This window comes from Pan troglodytes, chromosome 16 (genome assembly GCF_028858775.2).
Source record: "Pan troglodytes isolate AG18354 chromosome 16, NHGRI_mPanTro3-v2.0_pri, whole genome shotgun sequence".
NCBI classification, from domain to species: domain Eukaryota; kingdom Metazoa; phylum Chordata; class Mammalia; order Primates; family Hominidae; genus Pan; species Pan troglodytes.
In genome coordinates this window covers 78,448,383-78,469,246 of record NC_072414.2, presented here as the reverse complement: position 1 = coordinate 78,469,246, position 20,864 = coordinate 78,448,383, and the positions used below count along the sequence as shown (strand labels likewise).

At 38.0% G+C, this 20,864-nt stretch overlaps 1 protein-coding gene across 1 annotated transcript in view; it reads right to left on the bottom strand.

The window, feature by feature from the left end:
* Positions 1–20,864, bottom strand: part of AGBL1 (AGBL carboxypeptidase 1) — an 837,843-nt gene that overhangs the window by 243,093 nt on the left and 573,886 nt on the right. The gene's annotated exons all lie outside the window — the stretch shown is intronic.

Genomic DNA, 20,864 nt, shown 5'->3' with positions numbered 1-20,864 from the left:
TCTTTTTGCCTGGATTTTCTCATCTGTAAAATGGAATCATAATTCTCCCCTTCATACCTAAGCATCTGGTGATAAGGAATATTTCACAGTCATAATATTGATCAAAATTAGCTCAATTTTGATCTTTCTCTCTTCCTATAAAGATGTTTAATACAACGGAATTCAGTGTGGTCCTGAGGCCTTCCTGTTTATAAAGTACATTTGACCTAAATAAAAAATAATAGTGAATCATTTTTTATGAATAGATTTTCACATCCAAATAATAATGATTTATTATGGAGGACAGGAATGGGACAATAAGAATGCAGAAGGATTGCTCATAAGCACCTCAAGGAGAAACAAAATTCCAAATTGGGAAATCATAAGCTTCACAGAAGAATTCCTGGCTAAAAGCATTAAAAAGGTAGAAAATCCTCAAGTTTATTTCAGCTGTTTGAAAATCTGATTTGCTGCATGTTTTGACACCTGTTTTCCTAAAGAAAGGAGACATTACTTCAGAGTTAAGGGAAGTCAGTTCCTCCTTAAGCAACAGCAGTCAGAAGGTAAAGACAGATGTTGAACAAGTTGTTTTTCTCTTAAGTCAATAGAAAAGATCACTTTCTAAAGAAAGAGAAATCTGAGTCTCTTTTCTAAAGCTCCGAGGTCTGATTCTTTCCCCAACCCCTTTTCCAGGTTACTTTTATACAATTCTAGAATGGCTGGCTTGGTTGGAAGTGAAGGTCACACCCGCCTGCTCAGTCAGCCACCTCACAGGTGGCAAAGGGGAGGCGAGAAGGGGAATGAGAGTAAGACTCTGGCCCTCGGGGGCAGGAGCACTCGCATACACATTTGCAACCCCAGCCTCCAGCAGACACATAACAGGTGCTCTGTAGAGGTTAAAAGAAGGAGTCATTCAGGAAAATAAACCTCACGGTATATTCCATACTGGTAGGTTAGGGAGAGTTCCTTCATACCAGTCAACTTCTATACAATAACAGCTAAAATGATAGTATTTTATAATGTAAAAAAATTTGATGCCCCAGATGTTGGTCCACATATTTCAGGTCATAGTTGTCATTGTAACAAGCAGTCCAGAAGACCTTGATTAAAGGAACTTGTACCACTTTATTGGCTGTGGAGACTTGGGCAAGGCCCTTATATTCCATTTTGCCCTTTGATATTAATCTCTCTTTACTACTCTGTTTTTTTCTTTTTACTCTCAGACAGTATAAAACATATTTGAGAGTTGTTTTTGTTTTTGTTTTGTTTTAGAAAAAGGGTCTTGCTCTGTCACCCAAGCTGGAGTGCAGTGGCGCTATCACAGCTCACTGCAGCCTTGAACTCCTGGGCTAAATACATTTGTTTATGTAGATAACCTCCTCTCACACCCCATCACTGGGGTGGAAGAGAACTTTTCAAAGGCAAAGACTGAGGAGTATGTTTCTTCCTTTACATCTCTGGCATGGAGCACATACCTGTCGAATGTCATATCCTCAGTATGTGATAAATAGGTAAATAGCAACTCTAAATGAGTGGACGTGGAGAGGCATGGATGGATTTTTATCTCTCAGATACATATTGTAACTGTCAAGTAGAACTTGACTTCTCTGGGTTTGGGTATGTGAGTGCCTTTAAATCTTGTTCTCCCATTGTCAAATGTTGTGAGCATTAAAAATAAAACAGATTTTATTTTGGCTCCAGGAGACTTATTCATATCTCTGGATATAAACTGGGAAACAGGTAAATAAAATTTAGAAATTTTGACCTCCACTTTGGTCAGTTATCACGGGTTCACAGTAGAAAGTTTATGAATAAAACTGGCTCTGGATTTGTTTAAAAGTGAGTATAAGTAAAATGAAGATCCAATTCCCTTCTCACCCAGCTCAGATGTCTTAATTAGAAATTTTTTCCACAGACAGTAACACAAAGTCTGATTATAATGACTTAAACGAGGTTTTATTTTGCACACAAATAAATTTGAGGGAAAGGTAGAAGATTCATAGCATTATTTCAGCAATGTAATAAAATAAAGGCCACACTATCTGCCATTCTCCTGTTTGTTTGTTTGTTTAAATCTGATTGCAAGGTGGTTGCTATGGCTCCAGCAACCACATCATCATCTGAGGAAAAAGAAAGAGAAAATGTGGCACAAAGGCACCAGCACACTCTTGCTTATATTTTATTGGCCAGGCTTTATAATAAAACCACCTCCAGCTTTACTATGCGCTGGTCACTCAATGTTTCAGCCTGTTCACCCTCTTTAAAAGAGACAGGTAAGAGAGAAGAGGGTTAGAAATGAGTGTCAGGCAAGCCAACAATGTCTATCACACTAGTATTCTGATGCCAATGCTGCTAGAAAATATAGGTCCCTATGTCTGCACAGTATTAGTAAGCAAAGCTAACCAGTACAACCCTCTCTGTTTTTAAACAACTTTTGTTGATAACTCACCACAAAAGAAGAATATCTATGCTAGATATCTGTAAGACAAACATCAGGTCCAAAAAAGATGTTTAAATAGCATAAGTACTGATAATTGGTGAGCAAAACAGAAAAAAAATAAGGAAATGTGGGAAAATGTTCCATTTCATTATTTAAACAAAAATGCCTTCTACACTCTGCAAATCGATAGACTATTACATATATGTAATATATATGTACTATTCTTACTATATAAGTTTGCTATATATATATACACACACACACACACACACACAGCGTGTTTGTGTGTGTGTGTGTGTGTGTGTGTGTGTGTGCGTCGGAGTTTCACTCTTGTCACCCAGGCTGGAGTGCAGTGGCACGATCTCAGCTCACTGCAACCTCTGCCTCCTGGGTTCAAGCAATTCTCCTGCCTCAGCCTCCCGAGTAGCTGTGATTACAGATACCCGCCACCACACCCAGCTAATTTTTGTATTTTGAGTAGAGACAGGGTTTCACCATATTGGCCAGGCTGGTCTCGAACTCCTGACCTCAGATGATCTGCCCGCCTCAGCCTCCCAAAGTGCTGAGATTACAGGAATGAGCCACCGCACCCGGCCTTTATTTTAAACTTATAATACTCAGTGCTGACCCTCATGCTGAAACTGGCAGATATCAAAATACCTGGTGGAAGTGTAAATTAATTGAGACCTTCAGGGCAGTGGCTCCATAACATTTGACATGGTAATGTCACTTCAGGGAACCCTTCCTAATAAACTGAACCAAAATAAAAGGGAAGCTATAGGCATAAAAATGTATATTATGACAGTATTATATATAATAATCCAAATTTGAGGGAAATAAAACCATAAGTGTCTAATAGGCGAGGAATGACTGAGGAAATTGTAATGGAATAAATTTGATGGAATATAAGGAAGCTATTAAAATGATAATTATAACAACCATTTAGAATACGAAAAATGCACATGATTTAAATAAAGTTGAATAAAGTCAAGGTACAAAGCAGGCAGTCACACAATTTATGCCAAAGGTTTGGCAATGAAAGCAGAGGTGATGATCCTCAGACCCCACTCCCCTCCACACACACTTTCAGACTTTATTGCCATAGTTTGCCAGGAAAATGTAAGCATTTCCAGGAGACGGGGCTCTATAATCTCATCAAGAAAATATCCACATATTTCGGAAATTTTAAAGAATAAGAAATTATTGCTACCTGGAAAAAATGTTTTAAAAGTTATATATGCCTACAAATGAATGGTGGAATTTAGGTTAGCAGTTTGTAAGATCTTCTCTTTATCTTGGATTTTCTGAAGTAGATTTAAATTTATTTTCATTTCTTTTATTTAGAATTTATTGACAGGATAATTAGTATTTTTCAATAATTCTAGAAAAATGTCATCCATGATCTTTTTGAATATTGCCTCTCCCTTATCTCTGTCAAGGAAACCAAAGATAATATTCAACGTATGTTACGTTTTCTATTTTCCCTTTCTCCTCCACATCTCTTAACCTTACTTTCTTATTTTCTATTTCTTTGTTTCACTGTAGTAAATTCTGATTTTTTTCATATTTTTGTTCCATATTAATAATTCTTTCTTCAACTAGATTGAATCTACTTGTAAACTCATTCATCTCAAAACCATTTCTGAAAAACATATAACCATGGTTATTTTATATTATCATACCTGATTATTCCTGCATATGCAGTGTTTCTGGGCATCGTACAGTAGTTTGATTTTTCTGTTGAGTGTCAGTAGTGTAGTCCTGTTTGCTCAATTATTTTATAATTTTTAAAACGCTAAACTTTTTTTTTTAACATTAAAGTCTGTTTTTGTAGATTGGTGTTAGCACTCTTTTCTTCAGTTGGAACTTTTGTTTTTCTCCCCTAAGTACTTGAGGACACTACCAATCAGGAACCATTATAGAGAGAATTTTTGGCTTGAGGCCTTTTGGGCTACAGGTACATTTGAATTGTGATTCCAAATCTGCTTGAAGGAGGGCTGTGTTTAGAAATTATGAATGAAGACTTTGCCCATTTTTACTGCTCTACCCAAAGACACGGCCAAGAAAGTCAAATATGCCCATGTTGTCCCTTTGCAGATTGCGGTCTTACTAATTTATTGACCACAGTTGTCATCTCTGGAGGTCCTGGCTTTGTATGATGGTCCCAAATCAATCCTCAAACCTTGCATGGGCCTCTGTCTTTGTTACAAAACCAAGTTATAAGTGAACAGGGTTTAGTATCTGCCCCAAAGTCTTACAACAACCTCTGGCAATCACTTTTTATAAAACAGAGCATCATTGAACATCCTCTGTAAACATGCACAGAGGAAAGACGTTAAATCTGTGAAGAAATATTGCAGATAAAAGGGGGCCACTCTGAAGATACCAAAAAAATGTCTTTTTGTGAAATAGATTTACTGCCAGAAATAGGAAAAATCTGGGAAATTTCTTGTTTATATTTTCTGAAAGAAATGAGTATATTGCATTGGTGAAAGTACATTAAAAGGCACAAAAAGGAAACAATAAGAAATTAGAAGTGACATCACTATTGAGATTAAAATTCAATTTCTAAATTAAAGGCCAAAATTGTGAGTTAGACTGTTCAATGTAGAAAATTAAATATATTACAGAGAAGACAACTTCAAGAAGTTTTCCAATATCTCAAAGGTGGATGATATGAATTGGATATTTATCCCCTCCAAATCTCATGTTGAAATGTGATCCCCAATGTTGGAGGTGGGGTCTGGTGGGAGGTGTTTGGTTCATGGAGGTGAATCCCTTATGGATGGCTTGGTGCCCTCCCCATGGGAATGAGTGAATTGTTAGTTCAGGCAAGAGCTGGTTGTTTAAAGTGCCTGGCACCTGCTCCTCTCTCTCTTGCTGTTCTCACCATGTGACATGCCTGCTCCCGCTTCACCTCTGCCATGAGGGAAAGCTCCCTGAGGCCTCACCAGAAGCTGAGCAGATGCTGTGGCCATGCTTTTACAGCCTGCAGAACTGTAAGCCAAATAAACCTCTTTTCTTTATAAATTACTCACTCTCAGGTATTCCTTTACAGCAATACAAAACTAACACAACAGATTAGATTAAAATGATGAGTTAAACATATAAATAGGAATTTTAGAAGACATTAGGGAAAAGTGATATGCTTCCATTTGGAATTTCAAACTCAGATAGTATGGTAGTCATAGCAGAAGCCAAGAAGAAGGAAAAGGAAGGAAAGGAGGATGAGGAGAAGGAAGAGAGCACTCACCTACGGTCCAAAAAATATCTGAGTTTACATATCAAACAGGATCTCCAAGTATTTGAAATATAATTAAAGAAAATAAAGAAAAAAGGATCTAGATCCCTATAAATAACTAAAATTAAACAGTCTAATATTTATTCATACTACTAATACCTAAGACAGTGGAGCAAGATATAAATAATTTTGAAGAGAAAGTATTGCACCTCAAAATGTTTTGGGTAGGAGCGTCAGGAAGACAAACCAAGAGAAGGGGAAATATTGAATGCAAACCACATCATAAACAAGAAAAAGTTTCATAATTTCTTTTATAATATTAACATAATCCTAATACCAAAAACTGATTATTGCATTACTAATATATAAACAGGGCAGCCAGCCAACAGCATAGATAGATAGATAGATAGATAGATAGATAGATAGATAGATAGATAGATACATACATACATACATACATACATACATAGACACATACATAGATACATAGATATCTCAATTTTAAAAAAATTTATGTTCAGAAATATAAATATATAGAAATATAAATGATTTAGAGAGTATTTTTCTAAGAATGGCATGATGATGGTATCATTAGGAAATCTGCTAGTATAGATGTTAACATACCTAACGTATCAAGATAAAGGGCAGAGAACAGAAGAAAATATCAGGAACTTCTAGATGGATGCATCTATGTCTGATACAAGTCATCTCATATGAGCCCACCAGGATTCTCTGTAAACCTGAGAAGATAGCCTGGCATGGTGTGTGTAAACACAGGCCCCAAGACCCATATTTCTGGGGTTACAGTCCTAGTGCTTCCACTTCTAACTGCAGGGTCCTGAGGAAGCCCTTTGACTTTTTAGTGCCTCGGTTTTCTCATCTATGTAATGGAAATAATAATTATAATAAGCATAATAATATCTAATTCATGGAGTTGCTGAGATAATTCAGTGAATTAATATATAAATTGAGATCAGTAGTTGGTCCACTGCATATTATATAAGTACTTATTATTATCAATAACAGCAGCAAATGCTCATGCAAAACCAATTGTCAAAATCGTACTTGACACTAACACAGTCCTTGTTAAAACTATCACCAAAACTATGGCCTGCTTTCACCAATGTTATTTCCTATTATTTGGCAAGACCCAGACAATTCAATAAGATAAGAAAAAATGAGTCATACATATTAGAAAGGAATAATCACATTATCTTCATTTGAAGACTGATTATATCCTAAAACAAACTAAAGAAATCAACTGAAAGACAAAATTTATTAGAGATAGGGCAACAATTGAGTAAATAGACAGGTTACAAATTAAATATACAAAAATCAATTTTCTTTGTTTAAACCAGCAAAATAAATTATTAAGTATAATAAAAATTCCATTCACAATAGCAACAGAACTATAAAATATCTGAGAATGAAATTAATAATAAATATCCCAAGGGTTATGTGATAAATCCTAGGACCAAGAGACAGCAAGGAACATCTAAATAAATTCTGGGAAAGCAAGGCCCAGGACCATGCAATATCGATTCTCCTCCTATTAGTCTATCAAAGCATAGGAAATCAGAACGCCACTGGGGATTTTCAGACTTGGAAAACAAATTCCCCTCTGGAAGAATACATGGCAAGAATATCCCAGAATAAAAAGTAAAAACTATTAATGAGGGTTTTCCCTTACAGATAAGAAAAAGCTCTTGTACGCGATGATGATGAAATGTTTCGGTATTGATATAAAACATGGCAGGCAGATCAAAGGAAGAATAGAGAAAGCACAAAAATCTTGGGATAAATAAGTTTGTAGTTGACAAAGGAGCCCTTCAGGCAACAGGAAAAGGACTACAATAAAGATAAAAACTCAAAAGCAGTTGGTTAATATTTGAGAGAAAAATCTTACCCCAAATATAAAAAAAAATTTATTTTGATTAAAGAGTTAAATGATCAAAGAATTTAATGATAAAAAGGAATAGAATACATTAATGTTTTATCATCTCCAAACCAGGAGAAGGTTTTTCAATGTATATTTTCAAAGGAAGAAATCATAAAGGAAAATATTAATGATTAGATATATAAAATTTGAATATATCTAAATAACCTGAAATACCATAAACTAAACTAAAATGGAAACAACAAAATAAACATAATTCCAACAGAGAAGAAAATGTTAATTTGCTTTGATATAAAATGCAAATTAATGTAACAATAAAATACTATGATTCTCTTCTCATCGTAGGCTTACTCTCAGCCCCAAATCATAATCGTCTCCTGGAAATGGACTGGAAACAGTCACTGTTACATTCTATCATTGGCAAAAGCACATACCACTGCAGTCTTTCCAAGGAAAATTTGGAAGTGTATTTCGAAAGCCTTAATAGTGTTTAATTAAACTCTTGGCGTTAACAATACAAATTTCAGAAATTAATATTAAGGAAATAATCGTAAAATGAGCAACAGAGACAGTCCAAAATGTGCACCAGTCCATTACTAGTCAAATAAACTCGAGTGAATTCACACTGTGGAAATATTGACATCATGTGTTTCAAATTGGCAACGTCATAGGGATATAATCATAATGTAAAGTATAATTGACTATAGTATGCTATATTCTTTATGACTCCAATTTTACTTTAAATTTTTGTAATGCTATATGGGCACAAAAATGTTAACTGGTTAGAAATGCGCGATGAGGTTGCGTGATTTAAATATTTTCTTTGTGCGTTTTCCTTATTTTTTTAAAATCCGCAGATTATGTAATTGCTTTTGCCACTCATTCTTTCCTTCAGCAATGCATGTAAGCCTGAAAAAAGTGTATCTGAATTAAGATATTATTTTATGTAATATGTGATTTTAAATCTACAAATAAAATTAAATTTAAAATTAACTTTTATAAATCATTACATTTAAATTTAATATTTTAATTTAAATATTCAATAATAAAAGGCAAAGGAAAGAGCTGGTTAGACCTATCTAGTTTCTTAGGTTCCTACTTTTTCCTTCCCATGAACTACCTGGTATCACCTAGATTCCCCTTACCTTTTTTAGGGTCACTAGGCTTGTGTCTACTCGGCAGGGGAGGTAAACCCCCAGCGAAAAGGTCTAGTGAAGAAATAGCAATGAGACATCTATTTCCTTAGTATTGTCCCTCCAAACATTCTCAGAACCTTTACAAAGAGCCAGCATGAGTTGAAAGACAGTGACTTTTGGAGTTTTAAACAGGTTTGGAGAGGCTCTGAACTTGAATTAAGTGTGTATATTCCCTGCCTTGACATGCACCCAACAGAGAAGTTAAAACTGAGTCAATCAGACCATGCAGATCTGTGAACTCTAATAGGTAGCAGAGAAGAAAGTATGAGGGCTGGTGGATGGGCTCTGCGGCTTCTCCACTTATCGACCCCAACAAATGGACTCTAATGCTTTCATGCTGAGGACTGGATCAATCACTAAGCATGTTGGTGTCTCTGCCAGCTTTCATCTGATGGGCTCCTCCGTACAAAGCCTCCTCTGTGTGTGTCCTTTCAGCCCAGGTTTCCTAATCCATTACTGACAATTGTTTCCTTAGTAACTGCAAAAAAGGCCATATATTCACTGGCACAGCAGGGTTGAAGGTGTGGGCTAGACTTCAAACATGTCCTTCATTTCTATGCTGGACCTTCCTTTGGGTCTTTTATTGGTGAAATTGTCCCTACACCATGAATGACCACAGCAGACAGCAAAACCCTCTGTGATTACATTTCCATGTTTTTCTAGAGGATGCATACAGAGGGTAAATGTGAATCAGAGACTATATCATTAGATAGCCTAGAGTCTGATCAAGCCAAACTCTCTGTTTTTTCAGATGCATAAACTGCATTTAAAAAGTTATGTAATTAAGTAGTAGTAGAGCCAGAGTGACAGAAATAGTCCCTGACTCTATTAAATTGTCCATTTCAACAGAGGCTTTACACTTCATGGATTTGTTTACCAAGAGCTTTTGCAGATCTGGAGGTCAGTCTTTCTTATAAATTATGTTCTACCTTTCCAGATTCCCTCTCTCTTTTCTCATGCCTCCACCAAAAAACTCAATACGGCACCAGAGACATGCACAAGCCCAGTATTGTGCAACAACAGCCTGCCTCCCTCCCCTTTGCTGTTGTGACCAGTGTTTCCTGCACTCATCTTCTCTGGCCCTTTGATCCCTAAGCTCCACACCCTGGCTTCTGAAACCTACCTGCAGCTACCTCGTGTGGTGACTAGCAGGAGTAATCTCTTTAGACCTGGGTCTCTGTGGTTTCTCTCAGACCTAATTTTGAACTTTCCTTCGAAGACCACAGAGTGAGGGAAGAAGGAGAAAGGTGCTGCTCTCCCCACGGTTACATACATCATTTTGAGAAACTCAAATGAAAAGGACAACGACCAATTAGAACAGAAGCTGGCCACAGCAATGGAGCTGAGTTCCGTTTTGTTTGGCTTTAACCCTTTAGTTTCTGAATCTCAGTAAGGTCCTGGTGGATCATGTAAGAAGTGTGGGGAAGAATAGGATAGCGAAGTAGTGGGTAGGGGATTCACTTGGTGGGTATGAGCAGGGGCCATTAACCCATAGGTGTGGAAGTCTTGTAATGCACTAGCAATTGGTATAGTCACGCCAGTGAAAATCAGTGGAATATCAATCCTAATCTTTACCTAGACCTCCAAGCCCCACAGCAGCTCATTCAAGTCCATCCAGTGTTCTTGGAAGATGATGGGGATAAGACACAAATCAAAACTATTTTCAAAAATGTGAAATAATATTAATATGAAGATGTTGCTCCCTGATCTTCCACATGGTGTCTGCCAGGAGAGTGGTCCACTAGGCATATCTTCACTGGTCATGCGGAATGGCTAGTCGTTTTTGTTAGGTAAGAGGACCATAATAGTCAAGTCCAGGGGTATACAAATTATGGCCTGCAGATTAGCATTTGCCTGTGAAATAGTTATGAACTTTTATTTGTGATAAAATAAGAAGCCTAAGCCAGAATGTAAATCAATCATGTAACTAAGCATCTGTTTTTAGTTCAGCTGATTTTATCAATGAAGGTGGCATTGGGATCGTGAGTACAAGCTCCCTCTATCATTGCAGCAGCCAATGAATCAAAAGCTCATAGACCAGATACTTTGAGTAGCAATGCTCCAAAATACACTCCCCAGCAAGATCTCTCTACTTTAAGGAGCATAAAGGGAGTATTTTGGTAGTCAGCTCTCTGGGATCTAAATCCCAACTTTCTGTCCAAGTGACCACTTTTGAGTTACACAAGCTCTTCAAGCTCAATGTCCTCTTCTTAAAAATGGGAAAATATTATCTACTGCTTAAGTGCTTCTATAAAGATTAAATGAGATATAAAGTGCACATGCCTTGCATGGAGGCATAGAGTAAATGCTCCATAAAAAAGTGAATTTTTTCAGACACTTTTTCCCTATGCAGTATGTAATATTACACACAGAGGCATAGCAGAATATGCACAGATCACAGATATGTGTGTGTATGCACATTTACATGGATATATAAATGCCACTCATCTTTGCTTAGTTTTGCTTCTCTTTTTCCAGCTGAAATCTTTACTTTTCTCCAATTTTACCTGGTCATTTGATATGGATAAAACACAGAAAGGCCAAGTATTCAGAAGTGACATTCAAGGGAAGCCAGAGCTTTTATTCCTCTACATAATTGAAGTTGTTGAATGAGGTAAGATAAAAGATTAGTATTCCCATTATACATAATTTATGTGGAAAGTGGAAGTTGAATTGAAGAAAGAAACTTTAGATCTTAGAGCAGAGAATAGAGAAATTGTCCACAAAATGATTCATTTGACTAGTCAGATAAACTGCACAGAACATGAGATGAAGCAATGTGACATTCTCAGAGCGGCGAGAGTGACTTGGTATGGAGCCCTGTACTTGGATGACACCTTAGCATGGTCACCGTGCTTAGCACCATCTCCCAGCTCCCTATCTCCAGTTTATCTGGGGACTGTTTGCTTGCTCTAGCAAAAAGGCTTTTAACTGGGTTTCACTGACCAATGAGAGTCCGTGGCAATTGGTAATTCTCCTCTCATTGCAAGTAAATTTGTGCGTGGGTGTCTTTTTAAGAGGTGTCCTTGGCTTCATGAAGAATTACAGGGTTCTCATAATTATTTGCTGGAGATAACGATGTTAACCCAGTCTAGTTCTGCTAACTGGACTGGGTTAGCATCATTATCTCCAGCAAATAATTGTGAGAGCCCATTGTTCATTCATTCATTTAATGGCCATTGAATTAGCTTTTACTATGTACATGACTCTGTTTTAGGAGTTGGGAAAAAAAGCATGGTCTGAATTCTTGAGGGTGACTCATGTGCCTGCCTCCAGTCTAAAAATTGCCTTTATTTGTACATCTCTAGCACAGTGTTTGGTACAGGGTGTCATTTTAGAGTCCAGGGTGGACATTTAAAGGATCATTGAAGGGAATAAGAAATGTCAATCCCCAATGATCTTATGCGTATTAAGGAAGCTAAAACATACACTAAAATAGGATTTGCCTTGAATGTCTGAAGGAAGAATAGCTTCTCTGCATTAGGACTTTGGGATGTGTATACTTACAGACATCTTTTGGTTGCTTGTCCCTGCACAGTGTTTTAAAGGTGAAAGAGCTAAGCAGGTATAGCAACATAAGCAGTTAAGTCCATACTGTTTTACACTTTCTCAGTCCCTGAATTTACATTACCTGCTTGGCTCCTGTAGGCATTCAAGTTCTGAGCATTTTTAGTCACTAAAACTCTCCTTCATTAATACTATTATTATTTTCCTTCAAGTTTTGCTTGACTGAATACTTTGGAGAAGGAGAGACTTAGAACAAACAAATATAAACAGGAAGAGAGGCTAATATACATTAGAGTCTGCAGATTTACGCATGGCTAGAATTTGCTGTTATGATCTAAAAGATAATATCTGACCAAAAGCCATATAACAATTTTATATTCACTTCAGTAAATGAGGCCTGACCAAATGCAGAGAAAATCATAATTCAGGTCTTAAAAGCAATGAGATTGCTGTATAAAACTCATACAGAGTCTATAAGTAAATTAAAAAATAATGGTTAATTTTCAAATCTTTGAACTTAAAAAATCAGTAAAAAAAAATGTGTTGACTATATTGGATTAGTAATACAATTAACTTTAAGGGAAAAAGATTGTTTCCAAAACTTTGCTCTGTTTTTGAGCAAACGTCCCCTACCAAAGTGTAAGTAGATTTGAAGAGAGGATGATACGTGTATATTTTGCCTTTTGAAACATGTACACCGTAAGAATGCAAAGCATTCTGATTGTTCTAAATGGTAAATTTAATTATTTGTATGTTTGTTTATAAATGTATTTATGTATAGCTGTAGCAATAATGGAAGTCTAGGACCTGAGCAGTTTGACAATGAATATGTCTCTCTGCCCAGTGTCAGGCATGAAGCACCGGTCAATCGGCCCCTGTAGATCTTTTCAGATGAAAATGAAGATACTGCAGTCCCTCCTTTCTGCTCCTTGCCTGGAGTGGAAAACTGACATTTTCTGCAGGAAACCGTCTTTCTTGCGGGAGTAGGTCTAAACATCTATGGTTCTGCTTACTAGATAAAGGGAATATGCTAAATTCATATCAATCCAAGAATTGCCAAGCCGTGGCTACAAATGTGCCTGTGGCTTTGTGATTCCCCAGGGTGTGCATCTGTGTTGAGAGGCCCCCAAAGTCCATGAGCAGGGAAGTAATAACAATAGTAATAAATACAGGAACAGACCTGAGCACTGTCAGACTGTAATTGCCCTGGCAACAGAGCAAACAGTCCTACCATGGGCCCATATAACTTTGATGCCCAAGTGCTCAGGAGGTAACAGCTGGAAACCCCAGCAGGCAAAACACTTGTTAGCAGACTTTGTTCAGTTCAAATGATGAGAAATGTTTTATTTTTTAATGAAACCTTTTCCAGTTAGTCCTGTCTGATTCCTGCCTGCCTCCAACCTTGTTTAGCTGTCTCATTCTTACTTACATAAGAAAGATTAGGTTATGATCAGGTTCATAACCTGATCAGGTTAGATCTTGTGGTTGACAAAAGAACTGGGATGTATTGTCAATGAAAGAGACTTGGAAATTAAAGATGCCGTGGCGGGTAGCAGAAGATAGGAGCATACTGCTGAAATTCTGCAAAGGGGCAACAGTTGCTATAGACAGAAGAGAAAACCCCAATATTGGGCACAGAGATGAGGTTGTATTAGATCTACCTGCAGGTCTAGATTGTATCACCTTTACCTTCAGAGTCCTCACCTTTGGCAGGGTCTTAGCTTATGGAAGCCAAAAGTCTCCCGGCTTCAAATCATCTCATCCATCAATCTGACAATTACTGATATTCTTTTTATTAATGGCTCTTTAAATAGTGTCCACTAATAAGCAAAGTAACACCAATTCTTGCACTGTTTATTAGTGCATAACTGCTACATAGCCACTCAGTGGAGATTCAAGGCCAGATGGAGTGAAACATGGAACAGGTAGGTAAATTCTGGAAAAAAGATCAAGAATCTAGAAATCTTCAGGCCTTCAATGACCCTTTTTAGGAAAGGGATGTGGAGGGGGGACAAATAGGAAATAAATGAGACAGGAACTTTTCTTAATTAAAAGATCATGGCTTACTTCTGTCTTTGTGAATACCCGCCTTTGCTCTCTGTGTAGTACAGCCAGCCAACACATGTTCTGCGTAAATGAAGGGAACGTTACTATAACCTCCACTGAATCTGCATGATGCTTGGTAGTGCATCCCAAACAGCTTTCCTCCAGAATGTTCTAACATTCTATGATTTATCTCTACCTACCAACATGGAGGATTGCTCTCCTTAGTGTTTCTGTGACCACGTTTTTTCCCTAAATCAAACCCCAAACACATGGCCTAACAAGTGCTAAATTATTAATGGGGTGATGGGCCAAATATCAGAAACACCCACCAGCCTAGGAACTCTGGCTATGGCTTTCTGTATCCACATGCCCATATAAGATTTGCAATCCTGAGTGTTGCTGATACCTATGTGTCAAAGTAAGAGTCAGTCTACAAATGAGAAACACTGGCCAAAACCAAGGTCCAGGAGGCTGTAAGAGTCATAGTTGTAAAAAGGGGTTCATATTTTCATTTTGCTAGATAGTTAAAAATTAAATGGGCACCTAGGATATTATTGACTCTTACTTAATCCAGAATCAAAATAAAGCAGACCAGTAGAGGTGTCAGTGTCCATTAGTCACAGAAAATCCCCAATAGAGTTCATTTCTATTCAGACTTAAGAAACATTAACATTTACTATTCATTCATTTTTGCAAAAATATATAGTAAGTTCTTTCCAAGTGTTAGACACTGTTACATTGTTCTCAGGCTAAGGACAAAATCCCTATACGCTCATATAACTTAATCCAGAGGAGTCATTTTAATAATTGTCTTGGTCTAGAGGCATTACATTATTAATTGCTTCATTATAGTTTTGAAAGTGCTGTGACCAAAAACTACAGGATGCTACGAGAAAACGTTAAGGGAATCCAACCCAACCTGGATTTTTGTGCTGATCATGTTCTTTCATTATACATACATAAATACATGAATATATACACACATACATACATATATATATATGCATATACAATATAGTATATACACATATAAATTATATATATTTATGTGTATGTATATATTTTAACTCTTACAACAGTCCTAATGATGAGTTTGAGAGAAGTTGAGCATCTTATCTCTGTACTGTCAATAAGCAGGAGACTTGCACCCCTAACTTAGCTCCCCTAAACCTAAATCCAGGGTGCTTCCCACCAAGACACCATGGCTGCTGGCCCATCAGAAACCCTTGCTCCCTATTCCCTGGTTCTGGTCTACCCCAGGCCAGTAGCCCATTTTGTCAATCTCAGAAGTAGGAGACTTACGAGAGATGTGTCCTTCCTTATGATGTGAGATTAGGCCACCACCTTAAGTTTGCAGCAAGCAAGTCCAGACATAAATGATACTGTGATTATCCATAGAGGACACAGCATTTCTAGGGAAAACCATTAACTAGGGGTTTGAAAATGTGACCTCCATTAGCAATAACACCAAATCTTTCTCCGGCATTTTTATATCCCACTGTGAGTCACTTTCCAACCCATGGGGCAATGGATTTCCACTCTAAACGTCACCTCCAGTCAATATGTGTACATACAAACACACACAGAGTATTTTCTGCATCTAATAGCTTTACCCACACACAGTGGTTCTGCCCTGAGGCTGGGTATAAATAAATTGACAGTCTGATTTCCCACTAATGCCATCAGAGAAAACTCTTTCTGAATACTAATCAGAAACTCTCATGAAGTGAGGAAAGCTTGTGTCAAGGAGCATGAGGAAACGAGCTCTTACGGGGGCTGGCAAACTGATTGGCCAGGAGGCACACAGTCAGCCCGCGGCACTTGTACAGTTGGCATTGTCCCAGGTCAGCTCCCGCTTCATGAAATATTTCTGGAGGACCAGAGCAAAGGCTGCTGAAGGCTTAGTGGAAGGGGCATGGTAGACAGTGAGCATATTAGCAAAAGAAATCACACTGAGAAACGAGGAAGGTGAGGGTCTTGGAAGCAGCAACAGTTAACATGAGAGAAACCTAATGATCTTAAAAAGAAATAAGGGCCAGAGAACCAACATGGCTGAGGCAAGATGGAGGGCTGGGGAGCAGGTAAAAGCCAGGGCAAAGAAAAATACAATTTCCTAAGGGAAGGGAGCAGAGAAACCAAATCTGTGACATGAAAACTACTCTCAGTTTATTTGCATTTCAAACCTCCAGTGGAGATGTGGAATTCCTTTTGGTGGAGTTCAGGTAAAAGAACAGACCCTTCTCATGTTAGCTAAGGAGGCAAAAGAGCCACTGAGTACATTTTAACCTCTTCCATAGAAGGTAAACAATGGAAGATAAGGGAGCTCAGGGGGTGTAAAGGAAGAAGGTCACAAGGGTTCTGGCCAGAAAATGGGAGAGATCTTCAATAAATAAGGGAAAAAGAAGGGAGAGAAGCCAGATTATTAACATCAGTGGTCAAATTAGACTATGTCATATTTTAAGAGATACTTTACTACTTTTTGATGCATAAAGAACTTAGGAGTGCACTACCAAAGTCTGGCTACACAGAGGCCTGCTAGAGATTCCCTTCAAAGAATAAACAAGAGTGATGTGTCATTAGAACCTCAACAAGCAGCAAGTTACTTCCTTTAGAACTCTACAACACTGGGTTAGTAATGAAGTTGCTTTCCTACATAATGCAGGCAACCCCCCTAAAGCCCCAGGGTGATATCTAAGCACTTTTGAAGCATCACTAATTTTGTCAGCATGCTCTTTCTTTCTACTAATGCTAGTTCTGCTCAAATTAAGAGAAAGTTCAAATAATCCAAATGAAATTTAATATTGTACATAGTTTCTCACCCTCTGCCACTTGTTACGATGGTTGAAAGCAGTTTATGTGTATTTAATATAGAATAAAGACTTCCTATAAATCACAACTTTCCTCAACAAAGGCCAGTAGAAATATGTCCAAATTCATCACACAAAGACCTCCATGATTTTATCTATTACACTGCAGGTGCAGAAAAGGGCCTGGCAGCATGCTTCATGCTCTGTACATTATTTCATTACTTATTTCACTTAATTGATAGCATCTCAATGGAGGTAAGCATTACTACTCCCATTTTACACATGAGGAGACTGATGCTCAGGGAGGCAAATTAACTTGTCCAATATTTAAATTATCTGCCAATCTTTCTTCTAACTCACACTAACCATCTATAGTAATGTGGTGTAGCAGCAAAACTACTACAAAGCCCATAGCTAGACTTTCCTCATAATGTTTATCCCTACTCCACCTCTCCCAGGTATTTCTCCTCCTAATGTATCCAAATTGTACACTTTCTTGAAGTGTTTCCTGACCACTGCAAGTTAGCAATGACTTCCCTTCTCCCAGCACATGACAACAGCAACATTTATTGGACATCTAATAACACACCAGGGCAATTTCTAGTTTTTTGAATTGCGTATGTTCTTTTTGTCAACACATATGAATTTGATGGCGAGGAAGTCCTTTCCTAGAGGTACGATGTACACAGAATTACGCATAATATAAGATGCTTTACAAATATTTGAGGGAAGAAGAGGAGAGAAAAGGAAAGACAAGAGAAAAGAAAGTAATGGGAAATTATTGATTACCTACTTCCAAAAATTAGTTTGGAGATACTCAATAGTGTTATTTATATGTTTACATATTTTCCACCAAATATTTACTAGTGAGGACATTATTGCGTGTATTGGTAGTTAAATAGAAGCCGCAGTCAATTGGCTAGTCCAGTTTCTATTTTCCTATTGTGTATTCAGCTGCGCTTCAATTGTTGAGGAACAATGGGAAGGCAAGTTGTTAATAGATATTCAGGATTCAAACAGAAATAAAAGGAAGGTCTGTTTGAATGCCCTGCACACCTGTCCCTCCTTGCTAATAATTTTCCCAGGGAAGAATGCATTTCCGGAGATTGGAATCAGCCCCAGAATTGTCCCACCAGATGCATCTGGAATGATTGTGCCAATGGATAGAGTAGGCGCTTCCCTTACCTCCCTTATAAACAGATGCATCACCTTTTCTGGCAAGCTGTGAGTATGAGTTCTTGGCTAACAGAAACAGACCTCCAACTGCTTTTCTGCAAGGCTGCTCTGAAAAGTAGGAGCTGTTGAGAAGATGTTACATTATAAAAGAGCATAACCCTACTGAGAGAGATTCCAGAGTGGCAATCTCTCGGTGCCTGGGGCTACGAGAAGCTCCCATTTGATTTTGATGCTCACTGGCATCTTTAGTCAGGAAAGGCTGTATGTAATCTTTGTTTCTCCATGGCTGGCTGACTAGGCAGGGCCCATCATCAGAAAAGGCTTACCATGAAGGGGACTGGGAGGTCAATGACCACAGTCCTCCCCAAGGAAAGCATCGGTGACACCTATAGGAGAAGGTTTGAAACAAAAGGGGATGCCAACACGTTACACTGACACCTGCCATCCACCTCTTTCCATGAATGTATGTGGATTCTAAACATGAAACTTAAAAAATACAACAATGTACTCTGTAAAGCCTTGATTAGGGTCCTGGTACTAATGGACACTAACTATTAACTTCATTTTCAAGGACGAGACATTGCATACAGGGCCATGGGTAAAGAGTGGTGCCAGCCTGGTAGCTCACAGCTATTAATAGATCCAGCCCACAGATATATTTTAGTTTGTTTTGGCCCATGCATTTTTTGTCTAAATGCAATTACTTACCCATATGTAAAAATTGGAAGCTTCTACTCTCAAAATAAGTCTTTATTATATAGCTTTGAAAAAAATGGGAAGATCTGAAAAAATATTCCTACTTGCTAACAACTTGGCAGAGCTCTAGGGGAGGAGTAGAGATTATAAACAAGGAATGTGATCCAGATGACCAAAGACTCCCCCTCTTGCTTTTCCCTTTTTCTACCCCTTTTCACTCAGGTACATGATCTGCTTGGCCCATAGAGACATCTGAGTTTGTGGCTCAGAATAAAATCTTGGCATTTTGATTATCAGTGAAACTCTGCAATCATTCTACCAAAGACAGAGGTTTTCCTGTGAAGAAAGAACATTCTAACTGTGGTTTCCTGTTACCTCTGCTTTGGGGCAAGCTTTTTATCATACTACTCACATTCTTCTGCTCTAATCTGCTTTCATTTACTGCATAGACTAATTGCAGCTCCTTCACAAAGTTGAGAGTTGGAAAACACACTTAAAAAAAAATGAGCTCCAGGATTGAGTGTTGTGCTGTATTTGGTCTCTGGGAGTATGAGACATTGGCTAGTTCCAGCCCAAGGTGATCGTGTTTATTTCTCTGCAGCTATTGAGCACCAAGTGGAAAGCCATCATGATGAAAGGCATATTTGAAATGAGCTCTTTCCTTCCTCATGCTCGATATGCTGGCTTGTATGTCTTCCATTTGGGAGTGGAGACAGCCTGTGGTCACTAGGGGAATGGCATAGGTAGGGTGAATCAACCCATTAGGAACAATAAGGGGAAGGCCTTGGTGCTTTTATTAGCTTTGATTTGTGTTGCCTTCAGGGCTCAAGTGCACGGTTTATAAAAAAGAACCAAGCAGTTATAGATTGTGCGCTGCTCATCACTGTGGTTTATATCCGATGTCTGTGAAGGTTTTATTGGATTATTGGTGGCGTGTTTATTTGCCTGAGTGCAAAAAGTCCTGCTAGGCCTTGAGAATAATACAAAGAGCAGGGGCTTTGTGGTATTATAGGATTTAGGGAAAAGTCTGCATCTTGTACTCCGGGTGGCAGGGAGAAGGGAAAGGAGCAGGCACTGAAGGACACAGTGTATGGACTATAATTTAAGATGAGACTATTGACTTGATGTGGAGGGAGCTTGGCAAGCCAGGGCTAACTATTTCTTATTTGTGTATCAGGATCCCCTGGGATGTTTGTGCTGACATAACTCATTTTGGTTTGCATTTGAGGAGGTTATGGAAGGACGGTGCAAGAAGGCTACTTGGCAATATCCCAACTGGTTGATGGGTGAACTAATCTTTCGTGAAAATAAAATGAATATACATTCTCATGGATAAAATGCATTTGTTAGGGTCTATAACAAGGATTCTCTACATCAGCACTATTGACATTTGGGTCATAAAATTATTTGTTATGGGGACCGTTCTGTGCATTGCAAGAAATTGTGCAACATCCTTGACTTCTCCTCATTTGATGCCCATTGCATCCGTACCTAGTTAGGACAACCCAAAATGTCTCTAGATACTGTCAAATGTCTCTGGCAGGGGAAGTGAAAAGGGGGCAAAATTTCTCCCTGCTTAAAACCACTGCTTTACACACACTGAAGTGTGTGTATACATACATTTTTGGGAGATTTAATGTAGTCATTCATGAAATTTCAAAGAGAAAACTTCAAACACAATACTTTTCATTAACTTAATACCCTTGAAATGAGTCTCAGAATAGGGTTCCAGAAACAAATATTGGAAGATTTTTAAAGGAGAATAAATGGATAGTACGCTAGTTTTAGGCGGGTCTTACCCAAACAAATGTTTAAATCTACAATCCGAGGTAGGTATCTACATAACTATGAAATATAAAGCAGCTAAACCACATCTCGG